Here is a 21841-nt window from a genome sequence, read left to right on the forward strand (position 1 = left end):
GGGGTCACCTACCAATTTCTAAAATAATCAACGCAGCCAGGATGGTAGAGGATCTGGGCCACACACCTATCTACCTCCGGGACCGGGAAGTGGGGTGAGGATGGTTGGCCCCATCCAAGCCGCTGAGAGTAAGGAGGGTCGGTTCCTCCAAGAGGTGCCAGGAAGGAAGAAAGTGAACACATGAAACATGAATCTATAGGTTGGTGCAGGCTTAGAGAAAGAAGTGCTCAGCAATGACTGGCATAAATAGTGCTTAAGTTTCAGGAGAGTTAACCTGAGGCAAAAAAAAAAAAAAAGTGCTTAAGTGACAATTTGATAAAAAAGGGAAAAATGCTGTTCCCAAAATTTGAAAGGCTGTCTTGTGGAAGAGAGAGAGGAAAGGAAAGAGGATGAAACTCGAAATTATGTGTAGAAGTTGTAAGAGAGGCAGATTTCACTTTTTTTTTCTGGAAGGAAAATGCTTCCAGAACCCAGGAACAACAAAAACGAGTTGCTTCATGAATTGATGTGGTCCCCTTTCCTAGCTGAGTCCTAGCAGGGATGAACGGCCACCCACCAGCAATGCAGAAAAGGGAGATTCAAAAGCAGGTGAGTTGTGGGCTAGATGGATGCCAAGACCCCATTTCAACCTCAACATCTGGTGATTGGGAAACACTGAAGCAGGCCAGGCGCGGTGGCTCACGCCTGTAATCCCAGCACTTTGGGAGGCTGAGGCGGAGGGATCACTTGAGGCCAGGAGTTCGAGACCAGTCTGGCCAACATGGCGAGACCTCATCTCTAATAAAAATACAAAAGTTAGCCAGGCGTGGTAGTGGGTAACAGGTGGTGGCCTGTAATCCCAGCTACTCGTGAGGCTGTGGCAGAAGAATCTCTTGAATCTGGGAGGCAGAGGTTGCAGTGAACCAAGATCTTGTCACTGCACTTCAGCCTGGGCGACAGAGTGAAACTCTGTCGCAAAAAAAAAACGAAAGAAAGAAAGAAAAGAAAAAGAAAACACTGACGCAGTAAAGAAGGTGCAAACCTGAGGGGAGCACCTTGGGCAGCTTCAAGGAGTTTTTTAAGCCAACATTTCCTGAGGCTTGACCACGTGCCAGGTTCTGGCTAAGTGTTTGCATCTCTCTCCCCCATTTAAACCTCACAGCAACTCTTGAAATAAGTTTTGGCGACTTCACTTCATGAGCGAGGAAACTTGGATGCAGAGAGGTTGAGTAGCTTGCCCAAAATGATGCAGTAAACAGCAGCGCTGGGCTTTGAAATCAGGCCAGCTGCACTTTCAGTCCCAGTTCTTCGCCTCTTTGCTCTTGGGACACAGGCAGGCCTGCTTCTTCGCAAAGAGCAGCATCACGCACCTCCCTCTGCTCACCTACCCCCTCCGGCCCGACTGGGATCAAGGTCGACTTGCTCCAGATGGCGGCAGGCAGGTCTAATGAGATGTGAAGGGATTCCCCATGGGGAGCCAAGAGTGGCTGGGAGAGAATCCCAGATTCACATCCCCCAACTTGAGATGTCAGGAGCAAATGCTGTAGCCATGCATTAAAAACAGCAGCAGCAGCAGCAAAGTCAGCACTCTCACTGAACCCTTTCCAACTCCCATCCATCCAATTGCTTAGGTTGGAAGGACCTCAGGCCCCCAGGTGTGGCATGGGCGCTACCTGCTCTAGGCCCCCACATGCACAGTCAGTCAGACCCGGCCTCCACCATCCCCAGCATCCACACGGACAACATTGCCGACAGACCCATCTTTCACCGATGCAACTTGCCGTTTCCTCTCAAAATGAGGGAAAGCACCTGCTCAGGCACTGAGACACACACCTAGGAATTTGTATTTCTCTTTTTTAGAGAAAGTAAATATTGAAATGAATAGACCGATAGGCCAGGCGCAGTAGCTCACACCTGTAATCCTAGCACTTTGGGAGGCTGAGGCAGGAGGATTGCTTGAGCTCAGGGGTTAGAGACCAGCCTGGGCACACAACAGTGAGACCTTGTCTCTAATAAAAAATTTTAAAATTAGCTGGATGTGGTGACACACACCTGTAGCCCCAGCTATCCGGGAGGCTGAGTCAGGGCGAGGTGGGAGATCAAGTCTGCAGTGAGCTATGATCATACCACTGCACTCCCAGCCTGAGCGGCAGAGCGAGACCCTGTCTTAAAATAAATAAATAAATAGAAATAGACAGATAACGTGGAGGCCTCCTGGACTCTGGACCCATGTGTGTGTTGTATCTTACAAAGGATTAAACAGAGCTGGGCCACCTCTCACCTGGTCCAGTTATTTGTTTTCCCCAAGCTTCCTGTTTCTCTTCCCCTCTGTGCCCGATGCTAATCGTCAGATTTCCGGGTTGGTCATGGCTTCAGAAGTTTCACTGAGGCATGTGGCGATCTGAGTTTGTGGTCTTTGTTTCTTCCTTCCGCTGTACAGTTAATGATGAACACTGGAACAGCCACCTTCTCAAACACCAACCTGAAATTCACAGGAGAGCTTGACAGAGGCTGAGGACGTGTGATTTTTAAGGTAAGCATGTGATGGCTTGGACAGGAATACATTTTGAGAGGTTAACATAGCACCAAAGAGATGGTTTACTTTAAAGGCAGGCTGTAACTCAGGATCACGAGCTTGGAGACTTGAATGCAACAAAAGGCAAACTGAGCTTGGCTCCTGCAAGAGCCTCCTGTGAACGTGAGCTGCGTCCTAGCAGCCTTTGAAGGTGGACTCTAAAAAGAAAATGTCTTAAAGAATTGCAGAAGATGGCTGTGACTCACAGTTGTGGTGGGGAAAATTTTGCAAGCACATTCTTAGGATGTATCAATTAAATATGACATCAATATGAGAGTCAAGGTGAAAGTCAAATTCCTTGCTGGAAACAACCATAGCAATGACTCATCCTATAGGTCTTGAAATTAAAGCTATGTTTCAGTAACACTGTATATTTCAAAACCGCAAAATGGAAGCTTTGATTTTTCATTCAGTTACCTGAAAAGTACTACAACAGTATCCAAGAGCAACGAAATTGCATTTCAGAGACCTGACATGAGATGGTTAGTGGGTGTTAGGAGAGTGTATGGGTTTTAACGACCCCTTCTGATTTGTTCTTCACTCAAAGCTGCTGCCAATAAGCTACTCCTAGAGGACACTGAAAGATCCTTTCCTGTTTTTAAAAGAAATGACATGCTTCATCAAGAATTATTATGAATTTTGGAAGGAAACGGTACTACAGGATCTCCATCTCTTTTTCTCCAGCGAAAATTGTATTTCTGTAATTCAAGATCTAGTCACAAGGGCTTAAGCAAGATCTTGTGCCAGCAATCAGGCATGGATCAAATGCACTTTTGCCTTCCTAAGTTAAGTTCAATTAAAATAAAAACGGTCGGCCGGGCGCGGTGGCTCAAGCCTGTAATCCCAGCACTTTGGGAGGCCGAGACGGGCGGATCACGAGGTCAGGAGATCGAGACCATCCTGGCTAACATGGTGAAACCCCGTCTCTACTAAAAAATACAAAAAACTAGCCGGGCGAGGTGGCGGGCGCCTGTAGTCCCAGCTACTCGGGAGGCTGAGGCAGGAGAATGGCGTAAACCCGGGAGGCGGAGCTTGCGGTGGGCTGAGATCCGGCCACTGCACTCCAACCTGGGCAACAGAGCGAGACTCTGTCTCAAAAAAAAAAAAAAAAAGGTCATAGAACATTCACAGGATAAGGTGTGATTCCTGAGTCTAATATTTCAAAGATTTTTTTATGCAAGATAAAGTAAGTCATAGATGGCCACCTGTTATTTCCCTAGGGATCCCTTTGCCTTGGAAGAAATGCCTATGAATTGTCCCAGGTTGGCCACCACTAAGAAATGGAGACATCAGACTGTTCCTGGACAAAGCTGCCTTCATGAGTTTTGTTTCATTTTTAATTTTCATTGAAAATAATAGACATATAGCTGGGTGCGCAGTGGCTCACGCCTGTAATCCCAGCACTTTGGGAGGCTGAGGCCAGAGGATCGCCTGAGGTCAGGCATTCGAGACCAGCCTGGCCAACGTGGTGAAACCCCATTTCTACTAAAAATACAAAAATTAGCTGAGCTTGGTGGCATGCGCCTTTAGTCCCAGCTACTCGAGAGGCTGAGGTAGGAGAATCGCTTGAACCTGGGAGGTGGAGGTTGCAGTGAGCCAAGATCGCACCATTGCACTCCAGCCTGGGCGACAGAGCGAGACTCCGTCTCAAAATAATAATAATAGAGATACAGAAAAATGCATATATCATAGGTGCCAGCTCAATGGATTTTCACAAACAAAACACATCTGTTTAACCAGAACACAGCCAGCACCCTAGAAGCCCCCTCATTCTCCCTTTCAGTCACTGCTGACCACCCAAGGTAACCAATATTCTAACTCTAACGCCATAGATCAGTTTTGCCTCGTTTTATACTTTGTGGAGATGGAATCATGCAGTCTGTTCCCTTTTGTGTCTGGCTTCTTTCACACGTTACGTCTGTGCCATCCATCCGTATTGCTGCCCACAGTTACAGACAGTTCATTCTCTCTGTTGGCTGGTATTCCATTATGTGAGTATACCACCATTTATTTATCCATCCTACAGCTGATGGACATTTCAGTAGCTTCCACTATGGGGCTGCTAGCGAGCCAGCTGCGGGAGTGTGTCACGTGGGTCACAGTGTGCCGGTGCCCAGGACTGCTCCTAAGGTGTGTGGACGCTTCACGCAGCTGCTTGGAACAGCACCGGCTGCACCACATTGTCTGTTGCCCTTCTGCCGGCAGATGCAAGCCTCGGGCGAGAAAGGCCACAGCTCCCCGCCTGTGAACACCGACTCTTGTTTCCATGAAAAAAGTTTGTAAAAAAGATCAGCAACTGAGAACAGAAGTAAGTATTGTTTGCATTATCTTAGAGATTGCAGCAGCTGGCCGTAGAGAATCTGGATCAGAGCTAACAAGGGAACTTATTGAAGCAGGATACAGCCTAACAATTCTTGAACAAGGAATAGGGCATGCCCAGGGAAGTAGAAAATAGTAGAAGCTGAGAGGTAAAATGTTGCCAAGAAAACTTAACTGAACCATCTTATCTCAATAGCTTGTGTGTTTTAAATAAGGGCAAGAAGATGGGCGTAGTGGCTCGGCTCATGCCTGTAATCCCAGGACTTTGGGAGGCTGAGGTGGAAGGATCACTTGAGGCCAGGAGTTGGAGACCAGCCTGGACAACATAGTGAGACCTTGTCTCTATCAGAAGAAAAAAAAAAGAAAAAGCTAAAAATCTTCATGAACAAAATAACTTGCCTATCTTTTCCCTGAGAAAGTGAGTTTGCATCTCGGCCCAGGGCTGTCCTGGGGAAGTCTCCCAGGCTGTCTGTGGTAAAGTTTTGCTTCTATAAAAAGAGGGGACTATGATCAGGGCCTGAGGGGACTATGATCAGGGCCTGAGGGTCGGAGACACGGAAGGTGAAAGTGCTAGAAAACACTGAGTAGATGCTGACCAAATGCTGTATTCCCTCTCAGCCCCCACGTGCCGTGGTTCAGACAAGAGCTATGCAATACATAGCTGAGAGCTCAAGTGCACAAATGGGCTAGAATGTGGTGACTCAGAGGAAGGTCAGAAGATGCATAGCTTGTGCCCTTTGAAAATCTAAAAGAAAAATACGTGAAAAAACTGCATGGGTGCCAGCGCAGGGCAGGGAGTGAGTGGGGAGAAGAACAGCATGCTCTGGAGCGGACAGACGCCAGCCAGGGGCAGGCTGGAAGGCAGCACGGGCCACACACACCAAGCTGACGGCCTTTTCTTCGAATGCAGCTTCACCCTACACGTATCAGATTCTGGGTACTAAGAGAAAGGCTCTAGCGCGATCTGCGTCTTGGCAAGTTTTCACCGGCCCAGACACTCAATCACCTGGTTGGGTGAACGAAGTGGGGCCTGAGGTCTCAGGATTTGGGGTGCTTTCAGGATGCTTCTTCCCAGAACTTCTCTTCTGTATGAACCCAGAGTCAGTGGCTCCAAGACAGATCTTAACCTCTCCTGTGAGTGGAGATGACAAGTTTGGATTTAAGGGCAAAAGATAGTATCTCTGGGAATAAAAGGCAGGCAACACAATAAGCTTTGAAGTCCCGGTGCCTGAAGTCCACTGCTGGAACTCCAGCTGTGCTGTGGGTCTCCGCGGGGCCGGGAGACTCTTACCAGGCACACCAACAGGGCTGCAGGAAACGGGGAGGGGTGAGTGCTCTCCAGTTAGGCAGAAAAAAATCACTCCAGCTCCACGGGTTTCACCACCGCGACTGAGGCTCCTTTTTCCTTTTGGACTCCCAGCCCCAGTCACAATCATCCTTCACGGTTACCCATGTGCGTGATGTTTCCTGACCCTCAAAGAGATGCAACCCACTTTATCCCAACATGAAGGAGATCAGCGGTTACCATCACACCCGCTTTACCAATAAGCTCAAGCAAACCCAGAGACATGATGTAACTGACTGGTGTATGAAAAGCCACAAGCCATAGGTCCAAGTCTCCTGGACGTGTTCACCAGACCACATCTTCCAGAAAGACAGACCTGAGCCCCTGATATAGGCAGGTGTAGATGGTCTTCAGGTTTTAAACCAACAGAGCCTGGATTTAAGGGTCACAGATAGTGGCCACTCAGTCACGGCGTGGAGAGGCTCAGCTGGTTACCTCCTAAGAATACCAGGTGAACAGCTTTGAGAGATGCGTAGGTGATAGAGTGCACTGGATTTGGTGACAAGCCGCTTGGGGAAAAGGAAAGTCAGGATATCCCTAGGTTTCTCGCCTATGGGTCTGTGTTGGACAGTCACAATCACTGGCCAGCTGGCCTTTGAGGTCAGCCTTATTGATAGAGGCTGGATTTCAGGGGTCGTCATTCATTTATTTTGTGAACAAACATTAATCGAGTGTCTATCTGTGCCTAACACTCTATTGAACGCAGAATCATGCGGGGTGGAAGCATCCTTCCTCTGGGTTTAGTCTATGTTTGACACGGCTTTGTGTCCCCAGCAATTCGCCCACCACCTGCTGTCTTTGCGAGTTCTCAGTATAGTCACATTCTGAATGAAGAAAGGATGAGATGTTTGTTTTTGTTGTTGGGGGTGGGGGGCAGGCTCTTGCTCTGTCACCCAGGCTGGAGTGCAGCGGTGCGATCATGGCTCACTGCAGCCTCAACTTCTCTGGCTCCAGCGGTCCTCCCATCTCAGCCTCCCTGTTACCGGCAGTGAGTCCAAACAGGTCTGTGGCAGCCTCAGTTCTTTCCTCTTCCGAAGAAAGAATTCAACCAAGGAGGCATAAAGCAGAAGGAAAGACTGAGGCAAGTTTCAGAGCAGGAGTGAGAGTTTATTAACAAGCTTTCGAGCAGGAATGAAAGGAAGTAAAATTTGGAGGAGCGCCAAGCGGGCGACTTGAGAAACCAAGTGTGCTATTTGACCTTTGACTTGGGGTTTTATATGCTAGCATACTCCCAGGGGCCTGCGTTCCTTCTCCCCTGATTCTTCCTTTGGGGTGGGCTGTCCGCATGCGTAGTGGCCTGCCAGCACTTGGAGGGGCCGCATGCACAGTGTGTTTACTGGAGTTGCGCACATGCTCACTTGAGGCATTCTTCCCATGCAGGTCCAATGTCCCTAGATACTCAACATGCCAGTTAATGTGCATGCTTGAGCCCACTCGATCAACTCCTGAGACCTTATCAGGAAGCAGCTAATCACCAGTTTCAGATGTTTCCTATCTAGTGGGAGACTGCCTTTCCCTGGCGCTGGTTACAACCAATTATTACTTTAGAGAGACAGTTCACAACCTTCACCATCACCTGATGGTCGCCTAACATTCCTGATGGGGTCAGGGGAGCCCTCTCCTGCCCTGCTCATGTCTGACTAGCTACCTACTGTAATCCCGAGTAGCTGGGACTATAGGTGCACACCACCACACCCGGCTAATTTTTTTTTTTGTATTTTTGGTAGAGACGGGGTTTCTTTTTTTTTTTTTTTTTTTTTTTTTTGAGACGGAGTCTCGCTCTGTCGCCCAGGCTGGAGTGCAGTGGCCGGATCCCAGCTCACCACAAGCTCCGCCTCCCGGGTTTACGCCATTCTCCTGCCTCAGCCTCCTGAGTAGCTGGGACTACAGGCGCCCGCCACCTCGCCCGGCTAGTTTTTTTGTATTTTTAGTAGAGACGGGGTTTCACCATGTTAGCCAGGATGGTCTCGATCTCCTGACCTTGTGATCCGCCCGTCTCGGCCTCCCAAAGTGCTGGGATTACAGGCTTGAGCCACCGCGCCCAGCCTGAGACGGGGTTTCACCAGGTTGCCCAGGCTGGTCTTGAACTTCTGAGCTCAAGCAATCCACCCACCTCGGCCTCACAAAGTGTTGGGATCACAGGTGTGAGCCACTGCACCTGGCCAGAAGAGAGAATTTCTTTAAAAACATACTCAAACCGCCGGGCGCAGTGGCTCACGCCTGTAATCCCAGCACTCTGGGAGGCCGAGACGGGCGGATCACGAGGTCAGGAGATCGAGACCATCCTGGCTAACACGGTGAAACCCCGTCTCTACTAAAAAATACAAAAAACTAGCCGGGCGAAGTGGCGGGTGCCTGTAGTCCCAGCTACTGGGGAGGCTGAGGCAGGAGAATGGCGTGAACCCGAGAGGAGGAGCTTGCAGTGAGCTGAGATCCGGCCACTGCACTCCAGCCTGGGTGACAAAGCAAGACTCCGTCTCAAAAAAAAAAAAAAAAAAAAAAAAAAACATACTCAAACCATATCACTTATCTGCTTAGAAGTCATTGGTGGCATGGTCGGGCATGGTGGCTCACGCCTGTAATCCCAGCACTTTGGGAGGCTGAGGCTGGTGGAACACCTGGGATCGGGAGTTCGAGACCAGCCTGACCAACATGGAGAAACCCTATCTCTACTAAAAATACAAAAATTAGCCAGGCGTGGTGGTGCATGCCTGTAATCCCAGCTTCTTGGGAGACTGAGGCAGGAGAATCACTTGAACCCAGGAGGCAGAGGTTGCAGTGAGTCAAGATCTCACCATTGCACCCCAGCCTGGGCAATAAGAGCAAAACTCTATACCCCCAACCCCGAAAAAAAAAAAAAAAAGTCATCAGTGGCTTTCCATTGCATTTGGAATAAAACTTGAAGTCCTCCCCAAGGACTCCAAAACCACATAGGAGCCAGCCCTTGTGAGCTCCACCTCCCCTACCACTCGCCCCGTTATCTCCAGCCTGTAATTATGCGACCACCGAACCTTGTGCTCCCATCTCAGGACCTGTGGATTTGAGGCAGACCCGGAGTCCCCATCCTCACCATCCTCAGCATGACCTCCACACAGAGCCCTCCCCAGCCGCCCTCTCAGTCACTCTCCAATCGATTACCCCAGTGTATTTTTCTTCATGGTACTTATTACCTAAAACGATCTGACTTATTTATCAGTGTGTTGGTTAGCCCTTTCCTCAACTATATTTTATGTTGAACATACAGACAGAAAAGTCAGAGACAATGGCTGAGCCAGAGAATGGGCCTGGGCCACCCTGGTGAGAGCAATACGCAGATATTTGAGAGATTTATTTGGGTTTTTGGTTTGTTTTTCTTAGACGGAGTCTTGCTCTGTCACCCAGGCTGGAGTACAGTGGTGCTATCTCGGCTCACTGCAACCTCCACCTTCCAGGTTTAAGCAATTATCCTGCCTCAGCCTCCTGAGTAGCTGGGCTTACTTGCACGCACCACCACGCCGGGCCAATTTTTGAATTTTTAGTAGAGATGGGGTTTCACTATGTTGGCCAGGCTGGTCTCCAACTTCTGACCTCAGATGATCCTCCTGCCTTGGCCTCCCAAAGTGCTGGAATTACAGGCGGGAGCCACGGCGCCTGGCTGAGAGGTTTGTTTGAAAGGTACTTTGGAGGTGGAGCTGACAGGGTTTGTGGAGGCACTGAATAAGGAAAGAATAGTGTAGGCGCTCACCAGGTCTGCATGGATGGTTGTGCTGATCCTTGACCCTGAGTGCCTCAGAGGAGGGCCATGTGTGGGTACAAAAGGCATGAGCTGGGCTTTCCACTCCCTGGGTTTGCAGCGCCTCTGAGGCACCCTAGAGGACCCTTGCCATGTGGGGTTGACACCGGGGCCTGGAGCTCAGCAAAAGTCAGAGCTGCAGGTGTAATGTGTGAGCCCAGGTGTGGCTGACTATGGGCCCCGTGGGTTGCATGAAGTAGCTTAATGAGAGTAGAAAAGAGAGACAGGAGGGGGCCTCAGAGTAGCTCTTGAGGAGCACTTCAAGAGAAGAGCTGGGCAGGGAGAGGGATGTGGGCAGCTCAAAACAGAATCACAGGGTGGAGAAAGCAAGCCAGGAGACAGCTGGCTCCAGTGACTGACGGCATCATTCCACCCTTTTCTGCTTTCCTGTGCTGTGATAACCGGTGTGGCTATGTTGTCATTCCCCTGTCAATATCAAGTGAGTGTTCGTAAGTTTGAAAACCTGCATTTTAAATTTTAAATGAAGATGGAAGAGTATGTCCAGAGGCGTGGGTTTGCGTGCCTGGTCCCAAGTTGGACTCCTTGGGAGGGTCCTGCCAACCCTGCCAGCCAGTGCCAGATGGATGTGTGTTGGGCTGAACCACACAGAGACCCTTGGGCTCTCCAAATGGCCTCTTTCACAGCCTATACAAGTGAGAACTCACAAGGACCCTCTCCATGACTTCCCCGTCTTCTTCAGAGGAGGAAACCAAGGCACAGACAGGAGAAATGACTTGCCCAGCTCAACAACCAGTGAGGAGAGGTATCAGGATTCAAACCAGGCAGTGCGGCTCCAGACTCCATGGCCTTTATCACTGCCCCCCACCCTTTGGCAAGCTCCACTTTTGATAGCGCTGATGTGATAGCAGACAACGTGTAATTGCCAAACTTAGTCATCAGCACGCTAGCTTTGAATGGAAACACCAGGTATGACCCAGTCTCTTCTTCTTAAGCATTTCGTTGAGATAACGATGCAATCTTTATTCGTCCCTGCTCCCCCGACCCCCCCATCCCCACCCCTTATCTTCCTAAGGAATTGCTGTATCACGGTCTAGGGGAGTTTCTGAGCTCTGAGAGGCTTCTTTACGGCTTCTGAGGTGAGGATCCGCCCTGCGTGAAGGATACTGGGTCACTCAGGCCTTCTCCCACTCCCCGGCAGGATCCTAGGGCCTGAGGACGCCGGAGCCATTCCGGGTGAGATCGGCCGTGTGACCAGCCTGCAGTGCAGCAATTTGTGCAGGGCGTCTCTCCACACATCAGCTGAGCTTCTTGACTCAGGCTAATTTGAGCCTGTTTCACTATGACCTGGGCAAGAAGACACCCGAAGCCAGAGAGCACCTCGGTGCTTTTTATGACCTTGAGAGTTTCTCTTCCTAACAAGCTGTTTCCTGGCATCATTCTAGCCACGCCCACTTTCCTGTTTGATAACCAATGTTGCTGTGTTGCCATTCCCCTCCCCTGAGTTTAAAACATTTGGCAACCTGCATTCTAAAGGAAAAAAATCCTGATATACAACCAATCTTGTCTTTCACAAAACTAAAGAGTGTCTCTTTGGCTTAACAAAATCTTAGAGCAGCCAACCTTGGAGTGTATTTTAGTGACTTTACATCCAAACTGTAGGGTTTAGTGAAAAGCCATGTGTTTACTATCATGAAGTAGAAATGTGATGAAAACACAGCATCGAATTGCTATGGTGCAGGCTCTTCTAATAGCCTATCGGAACTTCCTTCACTTCAGAAATGATGCACTCTGGGGTAGAACTTCCTGTTTTTAAAACCGCATAAATTCCCCCACCCATTCCCCTTACAACACTTCAACAATCTGGTTACGTCGCATTTTTATTTTCCTACTGGGATTGACGCTTTACGTGAAACCTCACCAAGCTCTGAGAAACTCCTAGGAATGCAGTCACACTAAGTGAGCTACACTTTTGCTGTTTTTCCTTGATTTGAAGGTCAGATGGACATTCGGTATTTTCCCCAGTTGGGTTCACTGCAAACAGGATCAGTCTGGAAAACATATTCTTGCCCCATGATGAGAATCTAGAAGGAAATATGTTTGCCTTTTCATTGATGTGATTATCAATGTGGATTTTGTAGTTTAAAAAGCAAAGCAACTCCATTTTGCAACTGCATTCTCCATAGAAATTTGACCTTTGGTGAGGCTGACTGATCTTATCAACAAATGGGTCCCACAATGATTATTCCACCCAATCATTCTCAGCAACAAATGGTAAGCAAAATGGCCAGGAAGGATGACTGAGTCCCTCGCAGGCTCGGCCAGGCTTCAGGCCCTATCTTTGGATCTGTGTTCATCATGGTGATTGTCAACTGCAAGACTGATTTGACAGCCTTTCCTCTCGCGATATTACTCGGAGGTAATGTGCAAGCAGAGAGACCTGGGTGCAAATTCTGCTCTGTAGTTGACCATTATACTACAATGGTTTCCCATAACACCAGTTTCTATGTTTTCCATTTATAAACACCTGTAATTTGCCTTGCTTGGCTTTATGATGTGTGACTACTATACATTTGACGTTATAATGGAAATGTGGAAATGTGCACTAATAAAATGCACCTTTAGCCATTCGCCATCTTAGGGATCTGTAAAGCATTATTTATAAGAAAGATGGGTTTAGCCATTTCTTTTCTTTTCTTTTTTGTGAGACAGAGTTTCACTCTTGTTGTGCAGGCTGGAGTGCAATAGCGCAATCTCAGCTTACTGCAACCTCTGCCTCCCGGGTTCGAGCTATTGTCCTACCTCAGCCTCCCAAGTAGCTGGGACTACAGGCACATGCCACCATGCCTAACTAATTTTTGTATTTTTAGTAGAGATGGGGTCTCACTATGTTGGCCAGGAGGGTCTTGAACTCCTGACCTCAGGTGATCGCCTGCCTCGGCCTCCCAAAGTACTGGGATTACAGGTGTGAGCCACCACGCCCAGCCTGGTCATTTCTATAAGTTTGAAAACTACTGGCTAAGGAGAAGAACGGTGCTGAGGCTGGGGTTGTACGGAGGATCGGCATCCATCTCCCAAGAAAACAAGGCAGCAGCCTGGGGCCTGGGCCTGGGAGGGCAATGAAAGAGGCTCAGTGTTACGCCCAGGAGTGAGGAAGGGCAGGGAGCATCTCTGAGCCCCTGTGAGCGCAGGAGCCCTGCCTGCCTCAGGTCTGGAGGAGGGTCTCACTTCCGGCTTCAAAAACGGGCTGCCTCTGCTCTGCTGCGGTGAAGGCCCTGAGTGACAGATGCTGGAGCCCCTGTGCTGGGAACTGAGAGGACGGGGACAGTCCTGCCCCTCCTTCCAGATTCCACAAGGGGAATTACAAAGGGGTCAAGATCAGAGGAAATGTAGCCTCAGGAGCTTTACAGGAACCCAGTGGAGCTAAAGAAGGAGAAAGAGGCTGTGCTGGGCCCCTCTGCCCTGGAGCTAGGCACAGCACCCAGAGCCCTTCTTTTCCCCCAGGTGTCGTGCCGAGGGGGTGCTGTGGGGTTTGCTGTCCACCTGGGCCTCGCACCCTTCCCTTGGTCCTTCTTACTCTTTTATTTCTTGAGACAGAGTCGCATTGTGTTGTCCAGGCTGGAGTGCAGTGGCATGATCACGGCTCACCGTAGCCTCAACTGCTGGGGCTCAAGCGATCCTCCCACCTCAGCCTCCCAAGTGGCTGGGACCACAGGTGCTTCTTGCCACAGCACCTGGCTAATTATTTTTGTATTTTTTGTAGAGATGGAGTTTTTGCCATGTTGCCCAGGCTGGTCTGAAACTCCTGGGCTCAAACAATCCTACCACCTCGACTTCCCAGAGTTGGGATTACAGGTGTGAGCCACTGGACACGGTGCTCCTGGATCATTTAACAAAGGTACGTTGGGCAGCACAGGCCAGGGCTGGGCTCCCTTTCTTAGGTAGTTTCTCCAGCTAGACTGACTCAGGGATACTCTACTCTAACAAAATCCTTCCCTTGACTCCGCCTTCCCCTCAAGCTACTATCCTATCTCATCTTGGAAACTTCTTGAAAGAAAGGAATCACCACCCCAGACCATTGTGTGTGTCTCTCCCCGACCTAATAATATACCTGGCTCCCTGCACCCCACTGCACCGATGATGTCATCCTCCGAAAGGTCACCAGCAACTTCCTGATTTCAAAACCCAGCAGCTTTCTGTCAGCCCCGAGTCCTCACTGACCTCTCGCCTAGCGATTTACACTGGCAGCCACCCCTCATCGGGGGGATGCACTTTGCTTCTGTGACTCCACCTGCTGCTTCTCCCACCACCTGTCAGATGCTTCTGTGCTGTCTCTGAGGACTCTTCCACCTCTTGCACCGTTCTTCTTAAGGAAGAAGGTTGTGTCAGTCTTTCAGGGCTGCTATTACAAAGTACCATGACTGGGGGTTTAAACAACAGGAGTCCACTTTCTTGAAGCTCTGGAGGCTGGAAGTCTGAGATCAAGGTGTCGGCAGAGCTGGTTCCTTCTTTTTTTTTTTTGAGATGGAGTCTCACTCTGTTGCCCAGGCTGGAGTGCAATGACATCATCTCGGCTCACTGCAATCTCTGCCTCCTGGGTTCAAGTGATTCTCCTGCCTCGGCCTCCCGAGTAGCTGGGATTACAGGCATGTGCCACTACGCTTGGTTAATTTTTGTATTTTTGGTAGAGGGGGGTTTCACCATGTTGGCCAGGCTGGTCTCGAACTCCTGACCTTAAGTAATCCACCCGCCTCGGCCTCCCAAAGTGCTGAGATTACAGGTGTGAGCCACCGCACCCGGCCCCTTCCATGTGAGGCCTCTCGCGGCATGTAGATATGGGCTTCTCCCTTTGTTTCCATGGTCCTTCCTCAGTGTGTGTCTGTGTCCTGATCTCCTTGTCTAAGGACAGCAGTCATATTGGATTAGGGCCCTCCCTAATGACCTCATTTTAACTTAATTACCTCTGTAATGATCTTATCTCCAAATATATAGTCATACTCTGAGGTACTAGGGGTTAGGACTTGAACATATGAATTTTGGGACGTAGGGGGACAAAATGTATTTATGTATTTGTTTGTTTACTTATTTATTTTCATTTTTTGTAGAGATGGGGTCTCGCTGTGTTACCCAGGCTGGTCTCAACCTCCTGGCTTCAAGTGATCCTCCCACCTCCGCCTCCCAAGGTGCTGGGGTTACTGGTGTGAGTCACCAGGCCTGGCTGAAGAGACACAATTTTTTTCTTAACAATGGTCTTCCAGATTTGGTTCTTGATCCTTTCAGACATTTCGTTCTTGTGCCCACTGCTGAAGTTTCATGTATTATTATTGAATAAGCAATTTTATTAATTTCATTATTTAAATTACAGAAGTAATGTATTTTATTTCATTAAAGCGAAATTCCTTTTTTTTTTTTTTTGGAAACAGAGTCACCCAGGCTGGAGTGCGGTGGTGCGATCTCAGCTCTCTGCAACCTCCGCCTCCTGGGTTCAAGCGATTCTCCCACCTCGGCCTCCTGAGTAGCTGGGATTACAGGCACGCACCACCACGCCCAGCTAATTTTTGTATTTTTAGTAGAGATGGGGTTTCACCATGTTGGCCAGGATGGTCCCAAACTCCTGACCTCAAGTGATCCACCCACCTCGGTCTCCCAAAGTGTTGGAATCACAGGCATGCGCCACCGTACCCAGCCAGAAGATGATATAATTTCTGAATAAATAAATTGCTCAAAGTTCTTTACTGAGCTGTAAGATCAAATTCCCAGAGCTTTATCGCGGGTCTCCCACCATGGCTGTCCTATCACATGTGGTGTGCTGTCTCCCAAACACCATCTTCTTACCTCTTCTCTGACACCGACATTCCCCGCAGCTTTTTCGGTTCTTTCTCTCCTCTGCCCCACTTCAGAGCCAAACATTTTGTTGGTCTCCCTCTCAAGGCTGGCCACAGAATTTGAGAGAACCAGGTCAGAATTGCGGGACTTCCTGTTCAAAGCTGATTCAGAGTTTCAACAGAGTGACAGCATTACACCGAGCCAGCGAGGGCTCTCCTGCCACCAGCTGGGAGGCCAGCCCAGCCCCCCCTGCCCATCCCTCCCCCACACGCTTCTTTCCATCCGCCATACCCCAGCCACCACCTGCCCAGGTTTCCACCGCAGCCTCCTGTGACCCCCACATCCATCTTATCTTCCACCCCATCTGCCTAGTTACTCCTACCCAAGGACGCCAGCCCTTTGAGCCTGTGCTCAGAGCCTCTGGTATTTCCTCATTTCTTTAGCAAACTGGGCACAGTCTCTTTGGGCCAGCATCTGAGGCCCTCATTTCCTGGCTTGACTCCTACTCACTCCCCAACTGAACACAAAGCTCGAGGCCAATGCTTCCCCGTACAGCTCAGCCTCTGTTCTTCGGTGCGGCTGTGCCATTTCTGTGCAGTCTTACCCACCTGATCTGTGTCATCAGAACCCCTCCAAAGATCAAGGCCTACCTCTGTTGAGAAGCATTTCCTGGTGTCTGACCAGGGTCTGATCGCTTCTCTCTGGTCAGTCCTACACACTCAGGGACCACGCTGAGCCCCTGCTGCACACCGGGCACCCTGCTAAAAGCTCATGTACTTTTATCATTTACATCTTTAACACCCCTACCGGGAAGGTTGTATCAGTATCCTCTGGGGGCTCAAAGAGGCTGAGTGGGTTGCGCAAGGCCACTTATACTGGCAAGTGGTGGACTGTCTGGCTCGAGGTCCGTGCCCTTGTTGTGCCTTATGGGGCTGACGTTGGTGCATTTCTCTTGGTAATACGCTCTTGGAGGAAAATAGATCCTTCTCATTTTTGTTTTCCTGGAGGAGCTTTCTCCATCCCCACATTCAGCCCTTACTGTTACTGTGATGAAGCAGCAGCAGGCCTTCAAACTTTGGGTTAGCCGGGGAAGATGCAGTGAGCAACCAGATCACCTTATCGTTCCAAAAACTCAACCAGTTATGGATTCCCTGGAGTGAAAAGATCCCCTTTCAAAAGCAACATACCTTGGGCACTATTTAGGGAATATGTATTTGTCAATCACACTTGACTATGAATTGTCAGATTCAACTCAGAACTGGCTTGCCTTCCTTCCAACTGAGAGCAGTCCCTAGGGAATTTCTGGCTGGAGGGAGGCAGGCGGGCTCCCCACGTTCATCCTTTTGTTTGCTTTTGTGCTAGGCTCTGTCTCTGCCTCAAACTCCTCTCCCTGGCTCAGGGTAAAGGAGGAAGTCAGCCTTCTTTGTTGTTGTTGTTTTGAGACAGAGTCTTGCTCTGTTGCCCAGGCTGGAGTGCAGTGGCACCACCGCAGCTCACCATCACCTCAAACTTCTGAGCTCAAGGGATCCTCCTACCTCAGTCTCCCAAGTAGCTGGAATTACAGGTGTGCAGCACCACTCCCAGCTAATTTATTATTATTATTTTGTAGAGATTGGGTCTCCCTGTGTTGCCCAGGCTGGTCTCGAACTCCTGGTGTCAAGTGATCCTCCCACCCCATCCTCCCAAAGTGCTGGGATTATAGGTGTAAACCACTGTGCTTGGCCAGATTTCTTAGCTCCTAATATTTCTTTTCTTCTCACTGGCACTGGGGGAGCCAACTTCTTTCAGAGCTTCTGTGGGGCCTGGAAATAGTGCTCATCCCTCCTCTTTGTTTCTTTCCCTGCCCAAAAAGCAGTTCCACCATGATGCAGAGTGAAAACTGTGGCAGGTTTCACTGGGAGGAGCACCTGACCAACAAAAGTTAGAGAATGTGCAACCATTAACTACTGTGTTGGGCTGGGTGCAGTGGCTCACACTTGTAATTCCAGCACTGCGGAAGGCCAAGGTGGGTGGATCACCTGAGGCCAGGAGTTCAAGACCAGCCTGGCCAACATGGTGAAAACCCGTCTCTACTAAAAATACAAAAATTAGCTGGGCATGGTGGCGGGTGCCTGTAATCCCAGCTACTCAGGAGGCTGAGGCAGGAGAGTCGCTTGAACCTGAGAGTTGGAGGTTGCAGTGAGCTGAGATCATGCCACTGCACTCCAGCCTGGGCGAAGGAGCAAGGCTCCCTGTCTCAAAAACTAAACAAATACATGAATAAATAAATAAATACTGCACTGCAAAATAATATTTCATGTTATGGAAAATGTCCATCACATACTATAAGCAGATGACAAAGCAGTATGTGTAACAGGATCCCAGTCTTCTATTTAAATAAATGCGTGTATTATACTTCATCCACAGAAATTAAATGTGTATTGTAAAACGGTAGACATACTTTTCCAAAGATATTCACCAATATGTTTTCAGTGGTTGGATCTGGGTGGCAGATTTTGAATGAAATTGTCTTACCTTTTAAAAGTGTATTTTAATAATTTTTTTTTTTTTTTTTTTTTTTTTTTTTTTTTTTTTTTACCGTTAAGGTGTATCTCTCAGGGACTTGTGCACAAGCTGTGTGCTGACTTGGAAGCTAAGAGACAAATCTGCACGTGGCCTGTTGGCCTCCCGGTCTGGCACCTGCCTCTACACCTCACACAATCCCCACCCTGGCAGCTGCTGGGAGGAACAATATGCCACCAAAGGCCCTTCACCTGCGGTCTGCAGGCATGTGAGCGCCTTTGCCAGCAGGAACTTGGTCAGGAGTGTACCACTTCCCCTTTGTTGGGAGTTCCAGGCTGACGTGGGGATGTGATTTGAGGGTGTGACCAACCCAGAGGAAAACAGGGAGTTGGGCCGCGTTCTCCTGACTCACCGTCTTGTGTTTGCGCCACACTGCCTGTGAGGTTGGAACAGGGGACAATGGCTCACAAGGGTCTTTCCACCCTGCCAGCCAATGCCCCCTTCTCTGCCTGGCTCATCCTCACGCCAAGAGTGCCTGCTTCTGACCTCTTCTTGGTCCACCTGGGCTGGCACATGGTTGGCATTCTAGAAATGCTGCTCAAGGGACTGGGCTTCCAAGCTCTCATTACTTCACTCTGACTCCACATTACCTGTCACATCTCTGGTTAGACAGAAACCCCTTAACAACTCCAGCCCTCTCCCACCCCACGCTGGGAATCCAACTCGGTATGGGAAAGGTCTCACTGAAAAGAACACCATATTCCCGCCCCTCCAGACTCCCCAGCTTCAGATAAATGGAAGGGTGAGAAAAAAGCACGAGCACATGAAACAAGCCAGGAAGAAGTAGACGCTGGACGCTGCGTCCCTGATCGCACCAACAGAACAGACATTCCCCTGGGTCCATGCTCAGCCCACTCGTCGGCCTGGACTGCTCTGCTTCCTATTCTTCTGACCCATCCTTCTCAGCCCACTGCAGCCCACAAAAGCTTCTTGTGACAGCGCTTGTATTGTGATTTCACTGTTCCATCGTTTATACTTTTTTTTGTTTTTGAGATGGAGTCTTGCTCTGTTGCCCAGGCTGGAGTGCAGTGGCACGATCTCGGCTCGCTGCAACCTCCACCTCCCGAGTTCAAGCGATTCTCCTGCCTCAGCTCTGGAGTAGCTGGTATTACAGGTGCGCCACCACACCCAGCTAAGTTTTGTATTTTTAGTAGAGATGGGGTTTCACCATGTTGGCCAGGCTGGTCTCAAACTCCCAGTCTCAAGTGATCCACCCACCTCGGCCTCCCAAGGTGCTGGAATTACAGGCATGAGCCACCACGCCCAGCCAACTGTTTATATTTTATCTCCTCCACATACTAAGGTTTGAGGACAGAGATCCCATTCCTGAAAGCAGCAAAGTGTGTCAGGCTTAAGACTGAGACCTGGGCAAGATTCCTGGCTCAGTACCTTAGTAGTTATATGGCCATAGGTAGATTGGTTGAAGTACTTGAAGGCCAACACAAATCTCCACCTCGTAGGACTAGCGGAAAGAGTAAATGCAACAATATATGTAACAGTCCTGATAACTAGTTATCCCTCCAACCTTTAACATCTTCCTATCCTCTACAATACGTGTCCCAGGGCCTTTCAGATTGTCCAATAAATATTTGTTGGTTGACTGACAGACAGGTGGTGGTTTAACCTCCATTCCTTCCTGAATCTCATCTGCCTGTCTCAGAAAGCTGGTCCTTAAGAATGTATTATAGAAAAGTTCTTGTGGCTATACCCTGATATTCACAAGAAATTAAAGATAAACGTCACTGATTTTTTTTTTAACAATCTACCTACAAAGTAGTCTTTTTGTTGTTGTTTCACAAGCTTCCTGTTCCCAGAGAAAAATAACATGTCTTTTGATTTGTCCTAATCATCTGTTGCATCACAATTTGTTTGGGGCCTGTCACTCTAGTTGGTATAAGACACATTTCCTTCATTGCAAGAGTTATTAATAAAATACAATTAAATAGAGTTGGAATTGCGTTTGAGAAAAAGTCCATTCCAACCACTTCTAATGTAGTAGAATTTGTGTGAGCAATTAGTAGTCTCTTCCACAAAAGAGATTTAAGAAAATGTAGGGGCCGGGCACAGTGGCTCACACCTGTACTCCCAACATCTTAGGAGGCCGAGGTGGGTGGATCACCTGAGGTCAGGTGTTCGAGACCAGCCTGCTCAACGTGATGAAATCCCATCTCTACTAAAAATACAAAAATTAGCCGGGCGTGGTGGCAATACCTGTAATCCCAGCTACTCAGGAGGCTGAGGCAAGAGAATCACTTGAATCTGGGAGGTGGAGGTTGCAGTGAGCCAGATCGTGCCACTGCACTCCAGCCTGGGTGACAGAGCAAGACTCTGTCTAAAAAAAACAAACAAACCAAAACCCATCAAACTCCGTCAAAAAAAAAAAAAAAGAAAAAAAGAAGAAGAAAATGTGATCCAATATTAAAACAAATTCTTATGAAAACTCAACTTGGGGCTGGGCGTGGTGGCTCATGCCTGTAATCCCAGCACTTTGGGAGGCCGAGGCAGGCGGATTGCCTAAGCTCAGGAATTTGAAACCAGCCTGGGCAACACGGTGAAACTTCGTCTCTACTAAAAATACATAAAAATTAGCCGGGCGTGGCAGAGTGTGCCTGTAGTCCCAGCTACTCGGGAGGCTGAGGCAGGAGAGTTGCTTAAACCCGGGAGGTGGAGGTTGCAGTGAGCTGAGATAGCGCCACTATACTCCAGCCTGAGTGACAAGGTGAGACTCCATCTCAAAAAAAAAAAAAAAAAGAAAGAAAAAAAAAAAACGGAAAAAGAAAACTCAACTTGGCCAGGCACGGTGGCTCACATTTGTAATCCCAGCACTTTGGGAGGCTGAGGCAGGTGGATCACCTGAGGTCAGGAGTTCAAGACCAGCCTGACCAACATGGTGAAACCCCGTCTCTACCAAAAATACAAAAATTAGCTGGGTGTGGTGGGGCATGCCTGTAATCCCCTCCTACTTGGGAGGCTGAGGCAGGAGAATCGCTTGAACCCGGGAGACAGGTTGCAGTGAGCCGAGATCTCGCCATTGCACTCCAGCCTGGGCAACAAGAGCGAAACTGTCTCAAAAAAAAAAAAAAAAAAAGAGAAAAGAAAACTCAACTTATCAACTCTTTTGGAATGCAGCTAAAAGAATACTTATGGGAAAATTAGAGCCTTAAATACATATATTACAAAACAAAAAAATCTGTAATGAGCTAGGTGTTTAACTCAGGATGCTGGGAGAAAACAACAGTGAATTTGATATTTGTCTTAAGGAGTATCACACTTCAGTGGGATCACCCACACACACATATTTTCATACAATGTGCAGCAAATTCATAAGGTGCTTTTCTGAGTTTTGTAGCTGTCTTGCTTATATCAGTTTCTCAATAAATGCGCGATGAATGAATGGATAAGCGAATGCTCAAGGCATTTCTCATTTCCTAGAAGCCACGTTAAAAAAATGTAAAAGCACAAAACAGATAAAATTAATTTTAATATTACATTTTGTTTAAGTCAG

At 48.7% G+C, this 21841-nt stretch overlaps 1 long non-coding RNA gene across 2 annotated transcripts; it reads left to right on the top strand.

Annotated features, from left to right (window-relative positions):
* The first annotated feature begins 2347 nt into the window (after positions 1-2347).
* On the top strand, positions 2348-20686 carry LOC144333678 (uncharacterized). 2 transcript variants are annotated; one of them, XR_013402606.1, is made up of 3 exons: positions 2348-2512; positions 13712-13846; positions 18360-20686. It is a non-coding gene; the product is annotated as an uncharacterized LOC144333678 (long non-coding RNA). The 2 variants fall into 2 exon arrangements; XR_013402607.1 differs by lacking the exon at positions 18360-20686 and adding an exon at positions 15372-17584.
* Positions 20687-21841: the final 1155 nt, after the last annotated feature.

This window comes from Macaca mulatta, chromosome 13 (assembly GCF_049350105.2).
Source record: "Macaca mulatta isolate MMU2019108-1 chromosome 13, T2T-MMU8v2.0, whole genome shotgun sequence".
In the NCBI taxonomy this organism is placed as follows: Eukaryota; Metazoa; Chordata; class Mammalia; order Primates; family Cercopithecidae; genus Macaca; species Macaca mulatta.